The following is a 26,107-nucleotide window of genomic DNA, read 5'->3' as shown; positions in this document are numbered from 1 at the left end:
AGCTTGACAAGTTCAAAATGAAGGATGGTGAAGGTGTCGCTGAAATGTACTCTAGGCTTGCTCTCATCACAAATGAGATTGCCGGCTTAGGAAGTGAAGAGATGACCGATAGATTCATCATGAAGAAGATCCTAAGAGCATTGGATGGAAAATATGATACCGTGTGCACATTGATCCAAATGATGCCCAATTACAAAGATCTCAAGCCAACGGAAGTGATTGGAAGAATTGTTGCTCATGAGATGTCACTCAAGGATAAGGAAGAGCTTCACAACAAGTCAAGTGGTGCTTACAAAGCCTCATGTGATGCTCCTACATCATCAAGTGCCAAAAAAACCTTCAATGAGGAATTGAGCCTAATGGTGAAGAACTTCAACAAGTTCTACAAGAGTAGAAGCAAGGAAATAAGTTCCTAGTGAAGGTCCTACAATGACAAAAGATCTTCGAGTCATGAGCGTAATTGCTATAATTATGGAAGACCCGGGCACTACTCCAATGAGTGTATGACTCCCTACAAAAGAAGAGAAGATTCACCCAAAAGGAGAAGTAGAAGAGAAGAATCACCTCCAAGAGAGAGGAGTAGAGATGATCGTTATGAACGAAGAACCTCTCGCAGAAGCAAGGATTCGCAAAGGAAGGACAAGTCATCTAGGAGCTATACAAAACAAAGACATCAAGCTCATGTTCATGAATGGGCATCTGGTTCCGACTCTGACAATCACTCAGAGAGAACTTATCACTCCGACTCTGAATATACTCAAGATGAAGGTGTTGCCGGTCTAGAACTTGTGTCAACCAACTCCTATGACATATTTGACTCACCAAATGAAGGAATTGGAAGATGCTTCATGGCTAAAGGCCCAAAGGTATCACACCCCGAGTATGTTGATTTCAATAGTGATGAAGATGATTTGGTAGGTGATGATGATTTACTTGTTGACAACTCTAGTGATGAAAACTATGATGAAATTGCTATTAATCATGCTAATCAAGATAAAATGAATGATGATGATAAGAAGAAGATTGAGCGTCTAACTAAAGAACTAAACACTCTTAAGTTAGCTCATGAAACTACCTTGGAAGATCATCGAGAACTTTTAAGGACTCATGAAAAGTTATGATTTGAAAAGCTCAACCTTGAGCAAGAGCTTGGGTTTTTAAAAGCAATCAATGATGATCTTCGCAAGAAAAGTTCTTCTTACATTGCCAAGTGTTTACTCTTGTCTACTTACATGCCACAAGTAAATTCTAGCAACAAGAGTAAGAAAGATTCTTCTTCTAGTAGTAACAATAATCATGTTAAATCCAATATTGTTGCTTCTAGTAGTTATCTTGATTCCACTAACGATTCTCTTAGCCAAGTTTTTTCCTCAAATACGCATAGCATGCGTATATTGCATTAAAGAGAGAGAAAAGGGGTACAAGAGCCCTCCCCGAGGGTGTTACAACACACCCACTCCACCGCATGTAGGGTACATACTACACCTCACCTCCTACCCACCTATGTATCCACCTAAAGAAGGGTTCCAAGTCCAACCGTATGATGTCGGCCGTCTTCCAAGCCCTACCCTCCGAAAGGATCCTACCAAAGAGTCTATTAAGCGACGGGGAGTCGCCGTCAAACACGATCCCATTCCGATGTTTCCAGAGCTCCCAAAGGGAAAGGATGATGATGGTCCGCGAGTCCCTCGCCGGCACGCCGTCCCCTCCTTTGTTCACCAGCCATGATGGTAGCGTGTCGTCCTGCGTTGGCGTCCACTCCAGCTTGCCCAGTGCCGTGCAAATCTGCAGCCAAAAGGACCAGGAGAAGGCGCACTGAAGCATGATGTGGTTCATCGTTTCATCCTCCTGGTTGCAAAGCGAGCAAGCCTCCTGATGCGGCAACCCCCTCCTGGCCAAACGATCCGAGGTCCAACAGCGGTTGCGCACCGCGAGCCAAGTGAAAAAGCGGCACTGAAGGGGGGCCTGATTCTTCCACGTTGTTGCTGCCGTCGGGACCACCTCCCTGCCTGAGAACTTCGCCGTGTAAGCCGAGCTAGCAGAGTAGATCCCGTTCCTCTCCCATGCCCACACGATCTGGTCGTGTACTCCCTCCTAGAGTTGAAATCCTAGGACTCGCTCCCACAGTGCCATAAACTGGAGGAGCACCGACCCCTCCATATTCGGACCAACGTACTGCGCCCATGCGCCATTCGCTGATGCCTCGTTGATGTGGAGTTGCCGATGAACATGTTTCGGAATCCTGGAGTAGATGGCAGGTGCAACTTCCTCGATCCTAAATCCTTCCAGCCACCTGTCGTCCCAGAACAAAGCCTGTCTACCGTCTCTAACCGTCGTGTGCATCGTCGCGTTGCATAGCTGCCTAGCTGCTTTTGGCACCGATATGATGAACTCACTCCATGGTCTCGAGTTATCTGTTCGAGCGAGCCACGGCCATCTGGCTTGCATGGCGATGTTCATCCACTTAAGGTCTGGAATCCCAAGGCCACCTGCCCACTTGGCGACACAAACAGCCGGCCATGCAACGGAACAATTTCCTCCATTCGCCACCGCTTTCACACACCATTAAAAACCTCACAGAATTTTGTTGATGGCCTTGATTATCTTGGATGGGAGCTCCACTGCTAGCATCGCATGTATTGGAATTGACGATAGCACCGACTTGACAAGGAGTAGCCTTCCACTCTTCGGCAGTGATGAAGCTCTCCAAGTGGGTAGGCATGCCGCAATGTGGTCCACCAGCCCCTGAAGCTGGGCTGCCGATTGCCGACGTATGGTCAATGGGAGCCCAAGATATCTTATCGGGAATCTCCCAAGTGAGCAGCCAAGGGTACCAACCACCACCTCCATTTGGTCTTGCGTGCACCTGATCGGTAACGCAGCACTCTTGCGCAAGTTGGCCTCAAGGCCCGAGGCAGCAGCGAAAATCTCCAGAATGAGTGAGCACGCTCGCAAGTCCATCATGTATGGTTTAAGAAATACCATGACGTCGTCCGCAAAGATTGACATCCTGTGCCGTAGTCCGGATGATTCTCTTAGCCAAGTTGCACTTGAGAAAGAAAATAGCTTATTGAAGGGAATTATAGAGAAAGGTGTTTACAAGAGCCTTGCCGGAAGTAAGCAACTTGAGGAAATTGTACGCAAGCAAGGAAAGCACCGGAAGAATCAAGGTGTTGGTTTTGAACGAAAGTTCAATGCCAATGGAGTTGAGTGGGAAGAAGATCAATACCCCAAGACGAAGTTTGTTCCTCAACAAGAGAAGTATGACCCTACTTCTTTCCAAGGGACACAAGCTCAAGATGATCTTCCACCACAAGACCACAAGCAAAAGGGCAAGGACAGGCTTAAAGAGGAGATTGATGCATTTGAAGAAGCTCCCAATGCATTGGTCAAGTGGGTTCCCAAGAATACATCAAGTTCTACTTCATCAAGTACGACTACAACTCCAAGGATTCCCATCAAGATGACGTGGATCCCGAAGAAGAAGAACTAGAGAGTTCTTGAGGGTGACTCCGCCAACATACTTCACTCATATCATCTTGGCGAGGACAAGTGCAAACAACTTCCACAACTTGCACTAGTTCAATGAGTCACAAATCCTCTTGTTCATAAGACAAGGGACAAGGTAACCTAATGCTTTCATGGACATCATCTTGTGTGAACATCACTCTATGTCTATGGATATCCTTGTTTGTTCCTTGTGGGACTAACCCGTGTAGGTATTGGAAGTGCAACTCACTCCAATGGATTGCTCCAAATGATCTACATCAACTTTGAGCATCCACAACTACATGAAGTCATCATCGACAAAACCCAAGGTTAGTTCATCCCTCTTAGGGGGGATATCACATCTAGGGGAGCTTTACTCTAAAATATTGAGCTAAAGCAACTCTAATGGTGTGAACACAACAATGCTTTATGTAAAAGTGGTAACCCCACTTATGCTTAAACGATGCGTATGACCTATGATCAAGTGTTCTCATTTGACTCCTAAGTCAATATACTCATATATAGATGACCTAGCTAGTCATCGCCAATTGCTTGATAGATGCTAGAGTGTGTCGGTGCACAAAAGTAGGGGCTCTCTTTTGTACCCCTTTACTTGTGCGCGGGAAGTTAGAGCCGCGCCTGTGGCCATACCTAGCGGGGCAGAGGAAGCAAAAGCACAAGACAACCAGAACAACGCCAAGACCAGAGACACGAAGAGCAAGAGGGCGAGGTGGACTCCCCCGGCAAGAGCCTTTCCGGGGCGGCCTCCGCAGCCCCGGCAAGAGCCTTGCCGGGGCAACTTACCCAATGCCAGCAGAGCGCGCCACCCTTGAGCCCAAGGGTTCCAACACCATCAACCACATTGGAACCAAGGCTCGGGAGGCACCTCCATGACGACATACAAATCTTTGTGAAGACAAAGAGCCTACAAGACTAGACGATTACCAGAAGACAAGACAATCACAAGTCCCCTTGCCGAGGATGCCCCCGAGGCCCCGACAAGGCTCCTTGCCAAAAACACTCGCATGGCCCCAGCAAGACTCTTGCTGAGGGCGATCACAAGACCCCGGCAAGACCCTTGCCAGGAATATACGCAAGACTGATGACCCACAAGTGTAGGGGATCTATCGTAGCCTTTTCGATAAGTAAGAGTGTCGAACCCAATGAGGAGCAGAAGGAAATGATAAGCGGTTTTTAGGAAGGTATTCTCTGCAAGCACTGAAATTATAAGTAACAGATAGTTTTGTGATAAGGTAATTTGTAACGGGTAGCAAGTAAAAAAAGTAAATAAGGTGCAGCAAGATGGCCCAATCCTTTTTGTAGCAAAGGACAAGCCCGGACAAATTCTTATATAAAGGAAAGTGCTCCCGAGGACACATGGGAATTATCATCAAGCTAGTTTTCATCACGCTCATATGATTCGCGTTCGGTACTTTGATAATTTGATATGTGGGTGGACCGGTGCTTGGGTACTGCCCTTACTCGGACAAGCATCCCACTTATGATTAACCCCTATTGCAAGCATCTGCAACTACAACAGAAGTATTAAGGTAAACCTAACCATAGCATGAAACATATGGATCCAAATCAGCCCCTTACGAAGCAACTCATAAACTAGGGTTTAAGCTTCTGTCACTCTAGCAACCCATCATCTACTTATTACTTCCCAATGCCTCCCTCTAGGCCCAAATAATGGTGAAGTGTAATGTAGTCGACGTTCACATGACACCACTAGAGGGGTGACAACATACATCTCATCAAAATATCGAACGAATACCAAATTCACATGACTACTTATTGCAAGACTTCTCCCATGTCCTCAGGAACAAACGTAACTACTCACAAATCATATTCATGTTCATAATCAGAGGGGTATTAATATTCATAATGGATCTGAACATATGATCTTCCACCAAGTAAACCAACTAGCATCAACTACAAGGAGTAATCAACACTACTATCAACCCACAGGTACCAATCTGAGGTTTGGATACAAAGATTGGATACATGAGATGAACTAGGGTTTGAGAGGAGATGGTGCTGGTGAAGATGTTGATGGAAATTGACCCCCTCCCGATGAGAGGCTCGTTGGTTATGACGATGGTGATGATTTCCCCCTCCCGGAGGGAAGTTTCCCCGGCAGAACAGCTCCGCCAGAGCCCTAGATTGGTTCCACCTCGTGGCGGCGGAGTTTCGTCCGGTGAGCTTGCTTATGATTTTTTCCTCGACGAAAGACTCCATATAGCCAAAGATGGGCAACAGAGGGCCACCATGGGGCCCACGAGGCAGGGGGCACGCTCAGGGGGGTAGGGCGCGCTCCCACCCTCGTGGACGGTTGCTGGCCCCCCTCTGGTACTTCTTTCGCCCAATATTTTTTATATATTCTAAAAATAATTCCCGTGGAGTTTCAGGACTTTTGGAGATGTGCAGAATAGGTCTCTAATATTTGATCCTTTTCTAGCCCAGAATTCCAGCTATCGGCATTCCCCCTCTTCATGTAAACCTTGTAAAATAAGAGAGAAAAGGCATAAGTATTGTGACATAATGTGTAATAACAGCCCATAATGCAATAAATATCGATATGAAATCATGATGCAAAATGGACATATCAAAGACCGTGGTAAGCCCTTGCCGCCCCATCGTCGCCCCAGCTCAGTGGCCGGCCCACCAGCTAAGGCAAATACCCACGTGGCAGTACATGGCTCCTAGTCCAGCTAGTCAAGCACATGCGTGGTGGCATGCAGATCTTCGTGAAGACCCTACCACCACGCCATCTCAGCAGCCTGCTAGCTTACGTGGTGCTGCATGCCTCGTTGGCCTGGATGCACGTCGGAGCGAGGCGGAACGGCGACAGATGGACGGGCCTCGTTTCCGTCCCTAATAAAGCAACAGCACACCTAAGAGGCGCATTTAATGCGCCTTGTCCTGTAATGACAGGCGATAAGCTTGTACACTGTTTACCTTTCCACCTCCTGTGTTCCACTGTGGTGACCCCTTTTTGACTATAAAAGGAGGCCCGAGGCATACTGGAGGAGGACTCAGATTTTTTGGACTATGCACGCACCGTAGCTAGTTCGGAAGCTCAAGAACACTCAAATATACATCAAAGAAGGACTAGGGTATTACGCATCCTTGCGGCCCGAACCTGGGTAAACGATCTTTGTGCTGGCTACTAGACCCGCTCTTTGCACAACTCCGCACCCGCCAACCATAGAAGGGTTCCCAATGATTCCATAGGTGTCGTTTCCACTGACATCTCTGGCGCGCAGGCAGGGGGCTGCAGTTGTGAAAATCCGGCCTAGCAGTTAGTTTAGCAGTTCTTCATCGCCATGGCTCCCAAGAAGAAGACGATCATGGTGATCGGTTCATTGGGAGCCGAACGACCCGTACCAGTGCAGGCAAATGGTGGGGCGGTCGCGGACGGGAGCCGAGGTGCGGCCCGCGAACACCCACATCGCTCTGGCAGTCAAAGCCTGGCGAGCGGCGTCGTTCGTGCACGAGACGACGGGCCACACACCGCCAAATCCAAAGACGGAGCCGGGGTCCCGCAGGCGGCGCGGGGCCCTCCAAGGGCGGCGTCGTGCCACCCATAGGCGGCGCGGTGACTTCCAAGACGCCTACACCAGCGCCCACGACACGCTCTTCCTAGGTTGTGCGCGACGAGCAGCGTCACCATGCCGATGAGCCCGGGCGCCTCCATGGGAAGAGTCTTGCACCTCAGTCGCGGGACGTAGGAGGCCAGCATGCATGCCTAGGCGCTGGCGAAAATGGCGCATAGCCGCAAGGTTGTGATAGAGCTCCTTCTAATGTGGTTAGAAGTCGGAGCACGTCACGGTCCATGTAGCTTTCCCCGCCACCCACGCCAGCAGAAGCTTTGGCGCACGCGTAGTTGATCCTCAACTTTCCTCCTGCCGCGGAAAAGCTCGACGAGTGGAGGGCCACCATCCGGTGCCTCTATGGCGTTGCCAACAAAGATGAGCCGCGACCAGCGGGGCCCTCAGACCGACGATCCGTCGAGCCACCGCATGCCGGGGGTGGAAGGACCGGAGGTGCGGCGGCCACGGTGCACTCTCCTCCCCCACGCCAGCCACCGCGGGTGTTAGTCCGTCGTGATGACGCTTGTGATAACATTTCCGTAGCATCGTATGACCCATGGACCCACCGCGATCAGTGCCAGGTTCTTTGGGAGCGAGCCCATGAAGACGCTCGAACCACCATCGAGCGCCGGTGCGAAGCACGCCACCAATCAGATAGGCGGGTGGGGCCCACTATGGACCACCCAGCACCGGGAGGCTCTGTCGGCCTACCTAATGAGGTGGGTTGCCCAACCTTTACCCGTGAGCTGCGGCAGTTCCAGTGGCCCTCCCACCGCACGTTCAAGCCCGACGTTGGCGAGAAGTACAGCGGCAAGGCCCACCCGTCGGAGTTCCTCAGCATCTACACCATCGCGATGCAAGCTGCTGGTGCTCGCGACGACAAGGTGCTTGCCAATTGCTTCCCGTTGGCACTTAAACCCAAAGTCATGTCATGGTTGATGCACTTGCCGATTTCTTCTTGGTTGGATTTGTGTCATGAGTTCGTTGGCGCCTTCACTGGAGGCCACCAAGCTCATGGCCAGGCAAGCGATTTGCATATCTTCACCCAAAAGGAAGGTGAAAATCTGCGCAAGTACATACATAGGTTCAGCCGGGTGCGGTACAACATCCCAGATGTTCATCCCGCCGCCGTGGTCAGCGCATTCCATCAGAATGTGCGCAACTGTAAGATGCGTGAAGTGCTGGCGATGAACAAGGTCAAAGATGTGGCCGAACTTTATGTTCTGGCCGATAGGTGCGCTCGAGATGAAGAGGGGAGGAAGTACCCCGGTGAGGATGCCGGTGTGGAAACCGACTCCATAGATGAAGACACAGCCGCCCCGACGAAGAAGGGCCGGCGCCGCAATAGGAAGCGCAAGGGCAAGACTGTGCTTGTCGTCGAGGGATCAGAGGACACCGGCGCTTCCAAGAAGGCCAAGGCAGACAACCCCGACAAGGAAATTGCCGGGTGCGCCGCTTTCCGGGCCTTGGCAGCTGATGACAAGCCAGGAGGCTCCGACAAGCAGTACTGCAAGATCCACCGCACCAAGGGCCACGATCTCCAGAATTGTCGACAAGTTGAGCTGCTTGCTGAGAAGAAAAAAGCTGAGTATGAGAGCCAGGACAAGGACAAGGAGAAGGTTCAGGATGGTGCCGAAGGATCCGGCAAGAAGCATGGCGGCCAAGGAGGTCACCGCACCAAGGATAACGAGCAAGAGAGGCCCGCCCCGGGCCGCGGCAAGAAGTAGGAAGACGACGGTCATGACGAGGACAACGAGTCCGGTGAGCATGAGTTTCAGAAAGCTATGGAGGCCATGTGCATCGACGGTAGCGCCTCGCTGAACACTTCCCACCGCCAGCTCAAGCAGTGGGCGCGTGAGATCACAGTAACAGAACCATCATTCGATGCTCGAAGGCCCCCGAAGTGGTCCAGCACGCCTATCATTTTTGACACCGAGGACCACCCTGATCGCACAAATGCGGTCGGGTGTTTGCCGTTGTTGGTTTCACCAACAATACGCAACCTCCAGGTGACAAAAATGCTAGTTGATGACGGGGCCAGTCTGAACTTGATTTCGCCTGTTGTGATCAAAAGGTTACAGATTCCTGATGGAGACCTCGAAGAGACGGGCATGTTTCAAGGGGTCAACCCGGGAAGGAGTCAGCCGAAGGGTAAGGTCACGCTACCCGTGACGTTTGGAGGCGAGTTAAACTATAGGACAGAGAGGATTTTTTTCCGATGTAGCCGAGATCCCCTTGCCCTACAATAGGATCCTCGGCCATCCAGCACTAGCCAAGTTCATGGCGGCCTCACATTACGCCTACAACACGCTGAAGATGCCTGGGACGATGTCCATCATCACCGTCCCCTCCGACAAGAAGGATGCGCTGATCTGCACTGACTAACTCTACCGGGAGGCAGTTGCAGCAACTGCCGCCAAGGCACTTGCTCCTGCCGCCGAAGCCTCGGGAGGGAAGAATACCGGCGAGACCTCTCGCACCCACTCCAGCAAGCGCACCTCTTTGGAGTGCTGTGCTCCCGTCGAGGACGTGCCAGAGAGCTCCACTGGCAAGAGCAAGAAATCCAGAGCTGCACCACCAGAGACCAAGTCTGTCAAGGAGGATGGCATGGGAGGGGCTTTCACCATAAGCTCCTCCCTTGACAGCAAATAGGAAGGCGCGCTCGTCTCCTTCCTGCGGGAAAATGTCGATGTGTTTGCATGGCAAGCGTCCGACATCCCCGGCGTTCCCAGGGAGGTGATTGAGCACCATCTTGCTGTTCTATCCTCATGCGCGACCCGTCAAGCAGAAGGTCAGGAAGCAAGCTTTGGAATGGCAGGAGTTCATCATGGAGGAGATCAGGAAGTTAGAAGCGGCATGCTTGGTGAGTGGAGTACTTCATCTGACGTGGTTGGCCAATCTGGTGGTGGTGCGCAAGGCAAATGGGAAGTGGAGGTTGTGTATTGATTACACAGATATCAATAAGGCCTGTCCGAAGGACCCTCTCCCGTTGCCGCGCATTAACCAGATTGTTGACTCCACGACCGGGTGCGACTTGTTATCGTTCCTTGACGCCTACTCAGGATACCACCAGATCTTCATGGAGAGAGAAGATGAAGAGAAGACAACATTCATCACCCCATGTGGTACGTATTGTTTCTTACGAATGCCTTCTGGGTCGAACAGTGCTGGCTCAATGCTTGCAAGAGCAGTACAAATTGGTTTTGAGCCCTAGCTACATAGAATCATGGAAGCTTATATGGATGACATAGTGGTCAAAACCAAGGACAGGGCAAAACTCTTACAAGATTTGGAAGAGACATTTACAAGTTTGCGCAAGATCAACCTCAAGCTGAATCCTGAGAAGTGTGTCCTCGACATTCCGTCTGGCAAACTTCTCGGGTTCTTTGTGTCACAACATGGGATCGAGGCGAATCCAGACAAGATCAAGGCCATTGAGAAGATCGAGGTACCTAGGCGGATCAAGGATGTACGTCAGCTCGCTGGCTGTGTCGCCGCCATGAGCAGATTCATCTCCAAGTCTGCTGAACGTGCCCTTACCTTTTTCAAAATCTTGAAATAGGTGGGCCCAATGGAATGGACCCCAGAGGCCGAGGCGGCCCTGCAGGATTTGAAGAAGTACCTCTCCTCTATGCCAATACTGGTTGCGCCTAAACCACAAGAACCGTTGCTGCTATATCTAGCGGCGACGAACCAAGTGGTCAGCGCTGCACTAGTGGCGCAGACGGAGGTCGACGAAGAGGCAATGGAAACAGCAGGGCTGGCGGATAGCAAATCAGAGCTCCCCCCAGCAGGGCCTGGTGCCGGTAAGGCGAGGCCCCCGGTAGATTCTGGCGCTGGCAAAGCAGAAGCGACGCAACCGAATGAAATAGCACAGAAGAAGAAGATGATGCAACACCCGGTTTACTTTGTCAGCTCCCTCTTGCAGGGGGCTAGGTCAAGGTACTCCGGTGTGCAGAAATTGCTCTTTGGCCTCCTTATGGCCTCGAGGAAGCTGCGTCATTACTTCCAAGCACACGAAATCACCGTCGTCACCCGCTTCCCGTTGCAAAGGATATTGCATAACCCAGATGCAACTGGGAGGATTGTGGAATGGGCTTTGGAACTGTCAAGCTTTGGTTTGAAGTATGAAAGCACTTCGACAATTCAGAGTAGAGTCTTGGCAGAGTTCATTGCGGAATGGACCTCAATGCCCGACGAAGAGATTCAGGAGACCACTCTCCCCGGCAAGAAAACAAGTCGTGATTGGGTTATGTACTTTGACGGGGCTTTCTCACTTCAAGGCGCCGGTGCTGGTGTGCTGCTCGTCGCACCCATCGGAGAGCACCTCAAGTATGTAGTCCAGATGCACTTTCCCAGGGAGATGGCAACAAACAACACTGCTGAATACGAGGGGTTACTTGCCGGTCTCAGGATCGCGGCAGACCTCGGGATCAAGAAGATCATCGTTAGGGGTGATTCACAGCTTATCGTCAAGAAAGTTAACAAAGATTATCAAAGCCCATTGATGGAGGCCTACGTGATGACCCACAAGTATAGGGGATCTATCGTAGTCCTTTCGATAAGTAAGAGTGTCGAACCCAAAGAGGAGCAGAAGGAAATGATAAGCGATTTTCAGCAAGGTATTCTCTGCAAGCACTGAAATTATAGGTAACAGATAGTTTTGTGATAAGATAATTTGTAACGAGCAACAAGTAACAAAAGTGAATAAAGTGCAGCAAGGTGGCCCAATCCTTTTTGTAGCAAGGGACAAGCCTGGAAAAATTCTTATATAGAGAAAAGCGCTCCCGAGGACACATGGGAATTATCGTCAAGCTAGTTTTCATCACATTCATATGATTCGCGTTCGGTACTTTGATAATTTGATATGTGGGTGGACCGGTGCTTGGGTGCTTTCCTTACTTGGACAAGCATCCCACTTATGATTAACCTCTATTGCAAGCATCCGCAACTACAAAAAAAGTATTAAGGTACACCTAACCATAGCATGAAACATATGGATCCAAATCAGCCCCTTACGAAGCAACTCATAAACTAGGGTTTAAGCTTCTGTCACTCTAGCAACCCATCATCTACTTATTACTTCCCAATGCCTCCCTCTAGGCCCAAATAATGGTGAAGTGTCATGTAGTCGATGTTCACATAACACCACTAGAGGAGAGACAACATACATCTCATCAAAATATCGAACGAATACCAAATTCACATGACTACTAATAGCAAGACTTCTCCCATGTCCTCAGGAACAAACGTAACTACTCACAAAGCATATTCATGTTCATAATCAGAGGAGTATTAATATGCATATAGGATCTGAACATATGATATTCCACCAAATAAACCAACTAGCATCAACTACAAGGAGTAATTAACACTACTAGCAACCTACAGGTACCAATCCCGGACTTAGAGACAAGAATTGGATACAAGAGATGAACTAGGGTTTGAGAGGAGATGGTGCTGGTGAAGATGTTGATGGAGATTGACCCCATCGCGATGAGAGGATCGTTGGTAATGACGATGGCGATGATTTCCCCCTCTTGGAGGGAAGTTTCCCCGGCAGAACAGCTCCACTAGAGCCCTAGATTGGTTCCGCCAAGGTTCTGCCTCTTGGCGGCGGAGTCTCGTCCCGAAAGCTGGCTTATGATTTTTTTCCTCATCGAAAGACTCCATATAGCAGAAGATGGGCATCCGAGGGCCACCAGGGGGCCCATGAGGCAGGGGCGCGCCCAGGGGGGTAGGGCGCGCCCCCCACCCTCGTGGGCAGGGTGTGGCCCCCACTGGAACTTCTTGCGCTCAGTATTTTTTATATATTCTGAAAATGACTTCCGTGAAGTTTCAGGACTTTTGGAGCTGTGCAGAATAGGTCTCTAATATTTGCTCCTTTTCCAGCCCAGAATCCCAGCTGCCGGCATTCTCCCTCTTTATGTAAACCTTGTAAAATAAGAGAGAATTGGCATAAGTATTGTGACATAATGTGTAATAACAGCCCATAATGCAATAAATATCGATATAAAAGCATGATGCAAAATGGACGTATCAACTCCCCCAAGCTTAGACCTCGTTTGTCCTCAAGAGAAAGCCGAAATCGAAAAATATGTCCACACGTTTAGAGATAGAGGTGTCGATAAAAATAAAATACGGACATGAGGGCATCATGATCATTCTTAGAACAACAACTTATATAATTCTTGTCATATGATCTCTTATGCTAGAGTAACAATTAAATCACAATTTCAAGTATGAATCATAAACTTCATTGAAAATTAACAAACTATAATCTCAGTCATTGGAGCAATTGCAATTTATCATAACATAGGAAAGAGTCAATATAAGAGCTTTTCAGCAAGTCCACATACTCAACTACCATATAGTCTTTCACAATTGCTAACACTCATGCAATAATTATGGGTATGGAGTTTTAATCGGACACAGAAAAAGATAGGGGCTTATAGTTTTGCCTCCAAATGTTTTACCTCAAGGGTAATGTCAACAATAATAGTTCATGAAAACTCACATGCAATTAGTCATATATACCAGGATCTTTCCAACATGTTGTGCTTGCCTAAAGATAAAATTTAAAAAGGAAGGGCGAAGATCACCAAGACTCTTATGTAAGGTAGGAGATAAAAGTAAAAGATAGGCCCTTCGCAGAGGGAAGCAGAGGTTGTCATGCACTTTTATGGTTGGATGCACAAAATCTTAATGCAAAAGAATGTCACTTTATATTGCCACTTGTGATATGGACCTTTATTATGCAGTCCATCGCTTTTATTTCTTCCATATCACACGATCGTATAAAGCTTATTTTCTCCCACACTAATAAGTCATACATATTTAGAGAGCAATTTTTATTGCTTGCATCGATGACAACTTACTTGAGGGATCTTACTCAATCCATAGGTAGGTATGGTGGATTCTCATGGCAAAACTGGTTTAAGGGTGTTTGGAAGCACAAGTAGTATCTCTACTTGGTGCGAAGAATTTGGCTAGCATGAGGGGGAAAGGCAAGCTCAATCATGTTGGATGATCCATGACAATATAATTTATCTCAGATGTAAGAAAACATAACCCATTACATTGTCTTCCTTGTCCAACATCAACTCTTTAGCATGTCATATTTTAATGAGTGCTCACAATCATAAAAGATGTCCAAGATAGTATATTTATATGTGAAGACGTCTCTTTCTTTATTACTCGATGACCAAAACTATGTTTGTCAACTCTCAACAACTTTTATTCATCATATTCTTCCTATGTGAGCTCATTACTCTCCATAAGATCCATATGATCTCTTTGTTTCTTTTTATTTCTTCTCTTTTCTTTTATTCACTCAAGATTATGGCAAAATAATCAAGACCCTGACTCAACACTAATCTTTATTATAAATAGCTCACGGACTCGATTACATAGAAGGATCATAAAGCAAAACTCACAACTAGATCATACTAAAACTTTATGCTACTAGATCAAGATATTACCAAAAGGATCAAACTAAGAAAAACGGTAAAGATAGAAGTGATGGTGATACGATACCGGGGCACTCCCCCAAGCTTGGAAGTTGCCAAGGGGAGTGCCCATACCAGATACTCAATTCTTCTTTGTTGGTGGAGAGGGTGGAGTTGTTGATGATGTAGGCTTGTCGTCCTTCTTCCAAGGCATAGGCTCGCCATCATAGAAGGTTGACCGAGTCTCCTGAATCCTCAAATCTGCAGCCAAACTCATCCTCTTGAATCTATACTCATACTCACAGTTTTGGTTTTGCAGGTCATAGATCTGGGCTTGGAGGTGCTCGATTTTCTCATGAAGCTTGAAGATGGCCTCCCCAATGTCCTTGGCATCTAGCTTATGGTTGTTGGTTAACTCCGTGATCATAATGTGATTGGAGTCAAGTCCACGCTCCACCATCTCCTGGCACCTGAAAATTTGTTGCTGCATTGCCTCGAGCCTTGTTTCCATGCTTCCGGGCCTCCTTGGTCCCTCAACATCGCAGATGTGCAACAACCCCTCACGCATCTCAATGGTTTGAGGGTGTTGCAGCACCTCCGTGAGGTAGGGGTTGATGACCTTCTCGAAGAACTTGTTCTTGGGGGCACTTGAGGACGACATGACGACCTAGATCTGTCAAATAAACAGCTCGAAACAAAGACGACAGATATTTGCATGATACAGGAGCCAAAACCTCCGGGAGATTATATAATGAATTTTTACCGACCAAAATACGTAACGTGCAAGAAAACGGAGTCCAGAGAGCACACGAGGTGCCCACGAGGCAGGGGGCGCGCCCTCCACCCTCGTGTCCTTCCCGGACTGCTTCTTATTTTTCTATTTTTTCTAAATATCCCAAAACGGAGAAAAATTGCCATTAGAACTGTTTTGGAGTCAGTTTACTTACCGTACCACATACCTATTCCTTTTCGGAGTCTGAAACATTCCAGAAAGTGTCCCTTATGTATTCCTCCGGGGTTACAGTTTCAATAACATTGGTTTCAACATTTATAGGATTACCTGAGATATAATGTTTGATTCTTTGACCGTTTACCACCTTCGGATTTGTGCCTTCGAAGTTGTTGATTTTTATGGCACTAGAATGATAGACCTCCTCGATAACGTAAGGATCTTCCCATTTAGAGAGAAGCTTTCCTGCAAAAAATCTTAAATGAGAGTTGTATAGCAATACATAATCACCTACATTAAACTCACACTTTTGTATTCTTTTGTCATGCCATCTTTTAAATTTTTCTTTAAAATTTTTGGCATTCTCATAGGCTTGGGTTCTCCATTCATCAAGTGAGCTAATGTCAAATAACCTCTTCTCACCGGCAAGTTTGAAATCATAATTGAACTCTTTAATAGCCCAATAAGCCTTATGTTCTAGTTCGAGAGGTAAGTGACATGCTTTTCCATAAACCATTTTATACGGAGACATACCCATAGGATTTTTATATGCAGTTCTATAGGCCCATAATGCATCATCAAGTTTCCTAGACCAATTATTTCTAGATCTATTAATAGTCTTTTGCAAAATTAATTTTTGTTCTCTATTTCTCAATTCTACTTGACCACTAGACTGTGGGTGATAAGGAGACGCAATTCTATGATTAACATCATACTTAGCAAGCATTTTACGGAAAGCACCATGAATAAAATGTGAACCACCATCAGTCATTAAATATCTAGGGACTCCAAACCTCGGAAAAATAACTTCTTTAAGAATCTTAATAGAGGTGTTATGATCAGCACTACTAGTTGGAATAGCTTCTACCCACTTAGTAACGTAATCAACAGCAACTAAAATATGTGTATATCCATTAGAGGCAGGAAAAGGTCCCATATAATCAAAGCCCCAAACATCAAATGGTTCAATAAAAAGTGAATAATTCATAGGCATTTCTTGATGTCTACTAATATTACCAATTCTTTGACATTCATCACAAGATACAACAAACTTACGGGCATCTTTGAAGAGAGTAGGCCAGCAAAAACCGGATTGCAATACCTTATGTGCAGTTCTATCTCCAGCGTGGTGTCCTCCATAAGCTTCGGAGTGACACTTGCGTAGGATCTGTTCCTGTTCATGCTCAGGTACACAACGTCTAATAACACCATCTACTACTTATTTATAAAGATGTGGGTCATCCCAAAAGTAATATCTCAAATCGTAGAGAAACTTTTTCTTTTGCTGGTATGTGAAACTAGGTGGTATAAATTTAGCAACAATATAATTAGCATAATCAGCATACCATGGAGCAGTACGAGAAGCATTTATGACATTTAATTGTTCATCAGGAAAGCTATCATCAATAGGTAGTGGGTCATCAAGAACATTCTCTAGCCTAGACAAGTTGTCTGCAACGGGGTTCTCAGCTCCCTTTCTATCAATAATATGCAAATCAAATTCTTGTAGCAAGAGAACCCATCTAATAAGTCTAGGTTTAGCATCTTTCTTTTCCATAAGATATTTAATAGCAGCATGATCCGTGTGAATAGTTACTTTAGAATCAACAATATAAAGTCTGAACTTATCGCAAGCGAATACAACTGCCAAAAATTCTTTTTCAGTAGTACCATAATTTCTCTGAGCATTGTCTAGAGTTTTACTAGCATATTGAATAACATTTAATTTCTTACCAACTCTTTGCCCTAGAACAACACCTACAGCATAATCACTAGCATCACACATAATTTCAAAGGGTAAATTCCAATCAGGTAGCTGAACAATAGGTGCAGAGATCAATGCTTTCTTAAGTATTTCAAATGCTTCTACGCAATCATCATAAAAAACAAATGGTATATCTTTTTGTAATAAATTAGTCAGAGGCCGAGAGACTTTTGAGAAGTCCTTAATGAACCTCCTATAAAAACCAGTGTGACCAAGGTAACTTCTTATACCTTTGGTGTCCTTGGGACATGGCATCTTTTCAATAGCATCAACCTTAGCTTTATCAACTTCAATACCTCTTTCAGAAACTTTATGCTCCAATACAATACCTTCATTAACCATAAAGTGACACTTCTCCCAATTCAAGACAAGGTTAGTTTCTTCACATCTCTGCAATACTCGATCAAGGTTGCTTAAGCAATCATCAAAAGAGGATCCATAGACGGAGAAATCGTCCATGAAAACCTCACAAATATTTTCACAAAAATAAGAGAATATAGCCATCAAGCATCTTTGGAAGATAGCAGGTGCATTACATAAACCAAAAGGCATACGTCTATAAGCAAAAGTACCGAACGGTCAAGTAAAAGTGGTCTTAGATTGATCATCAGCTGACACAGGTGTCGGTGTCAAAACCGACGGATCTCGGGTAGGGGGTCCCGAACTGTGCGTCTAGGCGGATGGTAACAGGAGACAAGGGACACAATGTTTTTACCCAGGTTCGGGCCCTCTCGATGGAGGTAAAACCCTACTCCTGCTTGATTAATATTGATGATATGGGTAGTACAAGAGTAGATCTACCACGAGATCAAAGAGGCTAAACCCTAGAAGCTAGCCTATGGTATGATTGTTATTCGTCCTATGGACTAAAACCCTCTGGTTTATATAGACACCGGAGAGGGCTAGGGTTACACAGAGTCGGTTACAATGGAGGAGATCTACATATCTGTATTGCCAAGCTTGCCTTCCACGCCAAGGAGAGTCCCATCCGGACACGGGACGAAGTCTTCAATCTTGTATCTTCATAGTCCAAGAGTCCGGCCAAAGGTTATAGTCCGGCTATCTGGACACCCCCTAATCCAGGACTCCCTCAACAGGTATTTGGGAGAAACCAGAATAACCATCTAGAAAGCAAACATGTGTATGTTTGGATAATCTTTCTAGAATTTGATCAATAAAAGGTAAGGGGTAATGATCTTTTTAGTAGCCTTATTTAATTTGCGGAAATCAATTACCATCCTATAACCTATAATAATTCTTTGTGGAATCAATTCATCTTTATCATTAGGAACGACAGTAATACCTCCCTTTTTAGGGCCACAATGGACAGGACTTACCCACTGACTATTAGCAAGGGGATAAATTATACCTGCCTCAAGGAGCTTTAGTATTTCCTTTCTTACCACTTCTTTCATCTTAGGATTCAGCCGTTGTTGGTGATCACGAACTGGTTTGGCATCTTTCTCCAAATTTATTTTGTGTTGACATAGTGTGGGACTAATGCCCTTAAGATCATCGAGAGTATATCCAATAGCAGCACGGTGCTTCTTCAGAGTTTTCAATAATCTCTCTTCTTCATGCTCTGAAAGGGTAGCACTAATAATAACAGGATATATCTTTTTCTCATCAAGATAAGCATATTTAAGAGTATCAGGTAATGGTTTGAGCTCAAACACGGGATCACCCTTGGGTGGAGGAGGATACCCTAGGGTTTCGACAGGCAAATTGTGTTTCAGGATGGGTTCCTGTTTAAAGAATACTTCATCTATTTCCCTTCTTTCATTCATAAACATGTAATTTTCATGGTCTAGCAAATATTGTTCTAAAGGATCACTAGGAGGCATGGCAATACAAGAAAGACCAATAATTTCATCTTTACTAGGCAATTCCTCTTCACGGTGTTGTCTACGAAATTTAGAGAAATTAAATTCCTGAGACATATCACCTAAACCAATAGTAACAACATCCTTTTCGCAATCTATCTTAGCATTAACTATGTTCAAGAAGGGTCTACCAAATATAATGGGACAAAAGCTATCTTGTGGGGAACCAAGGACAAGAAAATCAGTAGGATATTTAGTTTTCCCACACAAGACTTTAACATCTCTAACAATCCCAATTGGTGAAACAGTATCTCTATTGGCAAGCTTAATGGTAACATCAATATCTTCTATCTCAGCAGGTGCAATATCATGCATAATTTCTTTGTATAAGTCATGAGGTATAGCACTAGCACTGGCACCCATATCACATAAGCCATGATAACAATCATCTCCTATTTTAATATAAATAACAGGCATGCCTACCACGGGTCTATGTTTATCTTTAGCACAAGGTTTAGCAATTCTAGCAGTTTCATCACAGAAATAAATAACATGCCCATCAATATTATCAGCCAAGAGATCCTTAACAATAGAAATATTAGGTTCAACTTTAACTTGTTCAGGAGGTGTATAGGTTCTAGTATTGCTTTTACGAACCACAGTTGAAGCTTTAGCTTGATCTTTTATCCTAACAGGAAAAGGTGGTTTCTCAACATAAGTAGTAGGAACAACAGGATCATTATAAGTGACAGTCTTTTCTTCAACTTAAGGTGCAGCTACTTTTACTTCTATGGGAGGATGATATTTAAACCACTTTTCCCTAGGGAGATCAACATGAGTAGCAAAAGATTCATAGAAAGAAGCTACTATTTTAGAGTCAAGCCCATATTTAGTGCTAAATTTATGGAAAACATCGGCATCCATAAAAGATTTAACACAATCAAACTTAGGTGGCATACCTGACTTCTTACCTTTGTCAAGGTCCCAATTTTCAGAGTTGCATTTAATTCTTTCCAATAAATCCCATTTGAATTCAACAGTCTTCATCATTAAAGAGCCAACACAAGAAGTATCGAGCATGGTGCGATTGTTATCAGAAAGCCGAGCATATAAATTTTGAATAATTATTTCTCTTGGAATCTCATGATTGGGGCATGAATATAACATTGATTTAAGCCTCCCCCAAGCTTGAGCGATGCTTTCTCCTTCGCGAGGCCAAAAGTTATATATATAATTGCGATCACGATGAACAAGATGCATAGGATAAAACTTCTGATGAAATTCCAATTTCAATCGTTTGTAGTTCCATGATCCCATATCATCACATAGCCTATACCATGTCAATGCATCTCCCTTAAAAGATAAAGGGAAGACCTTCTTATTAATAACATCATCGGGCACACCTGCAAGCTTAAATAATCCACAAACTTCATCCACATATATTAGGTGTTCATCAGGACGCATTGTTCCGTCTCCTGCAAAAGGATTAGCTAGCAATTTTTCTATCATACCCGAAGGAATCTCAAAGTAGAAATTTTCATTTTCAGTAGGTTCAATAGATTGAGGAGCAACTCTTTGCTCTACTGGTCGGGATGAAGATACCCCGAACAAGCCCCTCAAAGGATTACTTTCCATAGTAACAAGTGACAGTAAATTTTAGCACACTATATAAATTTTTCTTTACCAAATTCCACCTACCAAAGGCGCTTCACTCCCTGGCAACGGCGCCAGAAAAGAGTCTTGATGACCCACAAGTATAGGGGATCTATCATAGTCCTTTCGATAAGTAAGAGTGTCGAACCCAACGAGGAGCAGACGGAAATGATAAGCGGTTTTCAGCAAGGTATTCTCTACAAGCACTGAAATTATAGGTAACAGATAGTTTTGTGATAAGATAATTTGTAACGAGCAACAAGTAACAAAAGTAAATAAAGTGCAGCAAAGTGGCCCAATCCTTTTTGTAGCAAGGGACAAGCCTAGACAAATTATTATATAGAGAAAATCGCTCCCGAGGACACATGGGAATTATCGTCAAGCTAGCTTTCACCACGTTCATATGATTCGCGTTCGGTACTTTGATAATTTGATATGTGGGTGGACCGGTGCTTGGGTTCTGTCCTTACTTGGACAAGCATCCCACTTATGATTAACCTCTATTGCAAGCATCCGCAACTACAACAAAAGTATTAAGGTAAACCTAACCATAGCATGAAACATATGGATCCAAATCAGCCCCTTATGAAGCAACTCATAAACTAGGGTTTAAGCTTCTGTCACTGTAGCAACCCATCATCTACTTATTACATCCCAATGCCTTCCTCTAGGCCCAAATAATGGTGAAGTGTCATGTAGTCGACGTTCACATAACACCACTAGAGGAGAGACAACATACATCTCATCAAAATATCGAACGAATACCAAATTCACATGACTACTAATAGCAAGACTTCCCCCATGTCCTTAGGAACAGACGTAACTACTCACAAAGCATATTCATGTTCATAATCAAAGGAGTATTAATATTCATATAGGATCTGAACATATGATCTTCCACCAAATAAACCAACTAGCATCAACTACAAGGAGTAATTAACACTACTAGCAACCTACAGGTACCAATCTCGGACTCAGAGACAAGAATTGCATACAAGAGATGAACTAGGGTTTGAGAGGAGATGGTGCTGGTGAAGATGTTGATGGAGATTGACCCCCTCCCGATGAGAGGATCGTTGGTGATGACGATGGCGGTGATTTCCCCCTCCCGAAGGGAAGTTTCCCCGGCAGAACAGCTCCGCCAGAGCCCTAGATTGGTTCCGCCAAGGTTCCGCCTTGTGGCGGCAGAGTCTCGTCCCGAAAGCTGGCTTATGATTTTTTCCTCATCGAAAGACTCCATATAGCAGAAGATGGGCATCAGAGGGCCACCAGGGGGCCCACGAGGTAGGGGGCGCGCCCAGGGGGTTAGGGCGCGCCCCCCACCCTCGTGGGCAGGGTGTGCCCCCCTGTGGAACTTCTTGCGCTCATTATTTTTTATATATTCTGAAAATGACTTCCGTGAAGTTTCAGGACTTTTGGAGCTGTGCAGAATAGGTCTCTAATATTTGCTCCTTTTCCAGCCCAGAATCCCAGCTGCCGGCATTCTCCCTCTTTATGTAAACCTTGTAAAATAAGAGAGAATTGGCATAAGTATTGTGACATAATGTGTAATAACAGCCCATAATGCAATAAATATTGATATAAAAGCGTGATGCAAAATGGACGTATCACTACGTAGATGAAGTGAGGAAGCTGGAAGAGCGTTTTGACGGTATACAAGTGGAGCATGTTCCCCGACTGGAGAACGACATCGCCGACTACTTGTCAAAAAGCACTACCTTCAAATTGCCCGTGGAACCAGGTACTTTTGTGCTTCGATTAACTCAACCATCTGTTGAACCATCGACAGGGCAGAACAAGCGAAGGAAATCAGGCCCCGGCAAGTACTTTCCTGCCGAGCTCCTAGGAGCCGCCGGCAAAGACGTTGCCGTGGACACTGGGCCTGCCATGGGGCAATAGACTCCGGCAGGGCATCAAGCCCTGGCCGTAGAGACAACCGCTCCCATGGCAGAGGAAACGCCTTTTGCCCTTGTCATCGAGCCCCAGGCTCCGGCATGGGCACATCATACCGTCCGATTCCTCCAAACAGTGGAACTTCCTGAGGAGCAGGAAGAGGCGGAGAAAGTAGCCCGTCGATCTGACATGTATCAGTTCGTCGACGATGTTCTGTACAGAAAAAGGCCGAACGGTGTGAAATTGAAGTGCATTCCCCGGGAGGAAGGATTGGAGCTGTTGGCAGAGATCCACAGAGGCATATGTGGCTCCCACATAGGGTCAAGGGCCCTTGCTGGCAAGGCATTCCAGCAAGGTTTCTTCTGGCCCACCGCCCTCCAGGATGCAACGGCCTTAGTAACCAAGTGTGAAGCATGCTAGTTCCATTCAAAGAAGCGTCATCAACCAGCTCAAGCTCTCCAGACAATCCCTCTTTCCTGGCCATTCTTGGTCTGGGAGCTCGACATACTGGGCCCCTTTCCCCATGTTGTCGGGGGCTTTGAGTACTTATACATCACAATCGACAAGTTCACAAAGTGGCTGGAGGTGGAGGCAGTGAAAAAGGTGACAGCACAGTCGGCCGTCGAGTTCTTCAAAGGACTAGTCTGCCGTTTTGGTGTGCCAAATAGAGTCATCACCGATAACGGCACGCAGTTCACGAGCCACACCTTCATGCAGTACATCCAGGACCTCGGTAGCAAGGTCTGTTTTGCTTCTGTTGCACACCAACGAAGCAACGGCCAGACTGAGAGGGCGAATGCTGAAGTATTGGGAGGCCTCCAGACAAGAACTTTTGACGGGCTACGTAAGTGCGGACGGCACTGGATTGATAAATTGCCAGCGGTTCTTTGGTCAATCAGAATGACACCAAATCGAGCCACCGGCCAGACCCCTTTCTCCCTTGTTGACGGGGCAGAAGCAGTTCTCCCCATGGAAGTCATGCATAGGTTACCTCGAGTGCTTGCTTATGATGAGCTTGAGCAAGAGCAGTTGTGGCAAGATGACGCAACTCTCCTTGAGGAAGATCATCTTCGGGTGGCTGTGCGAGCTGCATGCTACCAGCAAGCCTTGCGCCGCTATCATAGCGGCAAGGTTCGTGCCCGAAGCTTTGAGGAAGACGACCTTGTTCTTCGACACGTTCAGTCGGCCAAGAATTCCAACAAGTTGACGCCAAAGTGGGAAGGCCCTTATCGGGTAATACGAGTCACCAGGCCCGGCGGAGTCCGCCTGGAGACCGAAGATGGTATTCCAGTGAGCAACTCCTGGAACATCGAACATCTTCGCAAGTTTTACCCATAAGGTGCGGTTGCCAGGCTCCCCGGCAAACCACCTTTTGTACAAGCCTTGTCAGCAAGGCATGTAACCCTTTGTACAAAGCCAGGCGCAAATCCTGAGCATAAATAAATGAAGCGCTGGCGCCCTAAGTTTTAGCATGCATGCTAGGTTGAGTCTCTCTCTGTGTTAGGGTTGATAGTTCTTGGCGGCGACTAACCCTTAGCATAGAGGTCGAGTATGCATCTTTCTATTCCTTCCCGTCCTTTTTGGTTCGCAGGGTGCATGGACACTTCTGCTGAGCTGTTTGGAAGAAAGAGAACAGGCCGACACCCCGACCCCGACAAGCCAAGGTTGCCAGGGGCTACAGGTCTAAAGATCCGATCATGGCAAGCCAAGGTTGCCGGGGGCTGCGACATCAGATAAGTCTTTTTCCCCACTCCGTGCCTCCGTATGAAACTTGAACGTACGAGACTTCACACGCTCTCATACCATCTTGCTCCCTCTGTCCCGTGTCCGAAAACCTTACTTTGGGCCGGAACTTGGTTGTAGTGCGATGGGAAGGGGACGAGCGAAGGGCCTAATCTTACTCAGCCCCTACCTCCGCCAAGGGCGTAAGTGTAGCCGAGCTATAGAGCAGAAAGACGGCAAGGATTGTTGCCAGGGTACAGTGTTTATCTTAAGATAACGAGGACTCGTTCCTTGGTGTGGCCCTCGCCCACGCACAAACAAAACCCGGCAAACACCCTTCTCCTCATTAATACGTTGCTTACAAGTACAATTCGCACAGAATGCATACATGAGCAAGGGGGTTACGAGATTTAAATCTTACAAAGGCCCGTAGGCTTAAAAATTAAAAAAAGATAAGTGCCCCGTGATCCCTGTTCTTGCCCCTTTTCCACCCAGGTGCGGCAGGTGAAGGCAAAAAGGGGACGATGGGGAACGCGCCGATGTAGAGCTTTACGAGGAAGGCCCTCGGCAGGTCGCGTGGCCAAGGGAGGGGCGACGCGGTCAGTCAGAGTCAGAGTCGGCGTCCCCCCCCGCTCGACGCCCTCATCGTCGTTGTCGCTGTCCTCCTCATCAGTTCCGCTTAAGGAGGAGTCTTCATCATCAGAGGAGCTCTCCACGCAACACTTTAGGCGAGTTCCAAAGTGCCCAAAGACCTTGACGGAGAGCAGGACGTTCTCCATTAATTTGAAGTAGAGAACGAGCCCCTCCATGAGGCTGTGGACACGAGCGAAGGTCTTCCATCCGCGTCGAAGGTACATGACGTGAGGGGCGGGGAAGTCGACATCAACCTGCGTGCCGCCATTTCCGCAGCCCCTGCAACCTCAGAGTCTGTGGCGGATCAAGCTCCATCTCCCGAGCAAATGGAGCAGGGAGACGAAGACGACGGCGCACTGGCCGGTGCAGCCTGATGAAGAACTCGCGGGGCTGGTCCCTGACGTGGCCCTCCATTGGGGGAGGGACCGCTGGCAAAGGCGAGGCCGGCGCACCGCCCCGTCCTCCTCTCCCCCGAGCGCCACGGCGACCCCGGCCTCGCCCCCTCCCCCTTCCTCTCGTGGCCGGCTCCGCCGCCACGAGCTCTTGGGAAGGAGGGGCGCGCTATCGGGCGAAGACCCGCGTCACCACCGTAGAAGTGCCGGCGCGCCCTCTCGCCATAGCGGAAGAAAGAAAGGAGCCAAGGTGGAAGGAGATGGATGATGAAAGATTGAGGGATACCATCCCCCTCCCCTTCTTATAAAGAGGCGGTCCGCCCCACTCAACCACTCCAGCCATCAGGGGCGCAGGGAATCGAGACCGACCCGCTGCTCCAATCAGTGGCGACCCGATTTCCCGCCTCGTTATTTAAGGCCTGTGCCCCGCGCATCCGCCGCCTACTATCTCCGAGGCAAGGGGGACACATGGCGAGCAAGCAGAAATCGAGGGGCGAGTGAGGCGACCATTTTCCACCCCGTGATCATGGGGCACGGGCGCCTTGAAGGCCACCACTCGAGTCCACTCAGTGAGCCGTGCCCCTGCGTTTTCCTCTTTTTATGGGGAAGGCGCGAGCCGCCTCTTTACCACGCTGTGACGCATGAGGGCAGCAACCACCCCCACGCATGACCCCCACATCATGCATGACCCCCACGTCGCGCATTCGACACGGGTCATGGAGAAGTGCGACGAACGGGCGAGAA

The sequence above is a fragment of the Triticum urartu genome, chromosome 5, assembly GCF_003073215.2.
Source record: "Triticum urartu cultivar G1812 chromosome 5, Tu2.1, whole genome shotgun sequence".
Classification (NCBI taxonomy): domain Eukaryota; kingdom Viridiplantae; phylum Streptophyta; class Magnoliopsida; order Poales; family Poaceae; genus Triticum; species Triticum urartu.
This window is presented reverse-complemented; position numbering follows the sequence as displayed.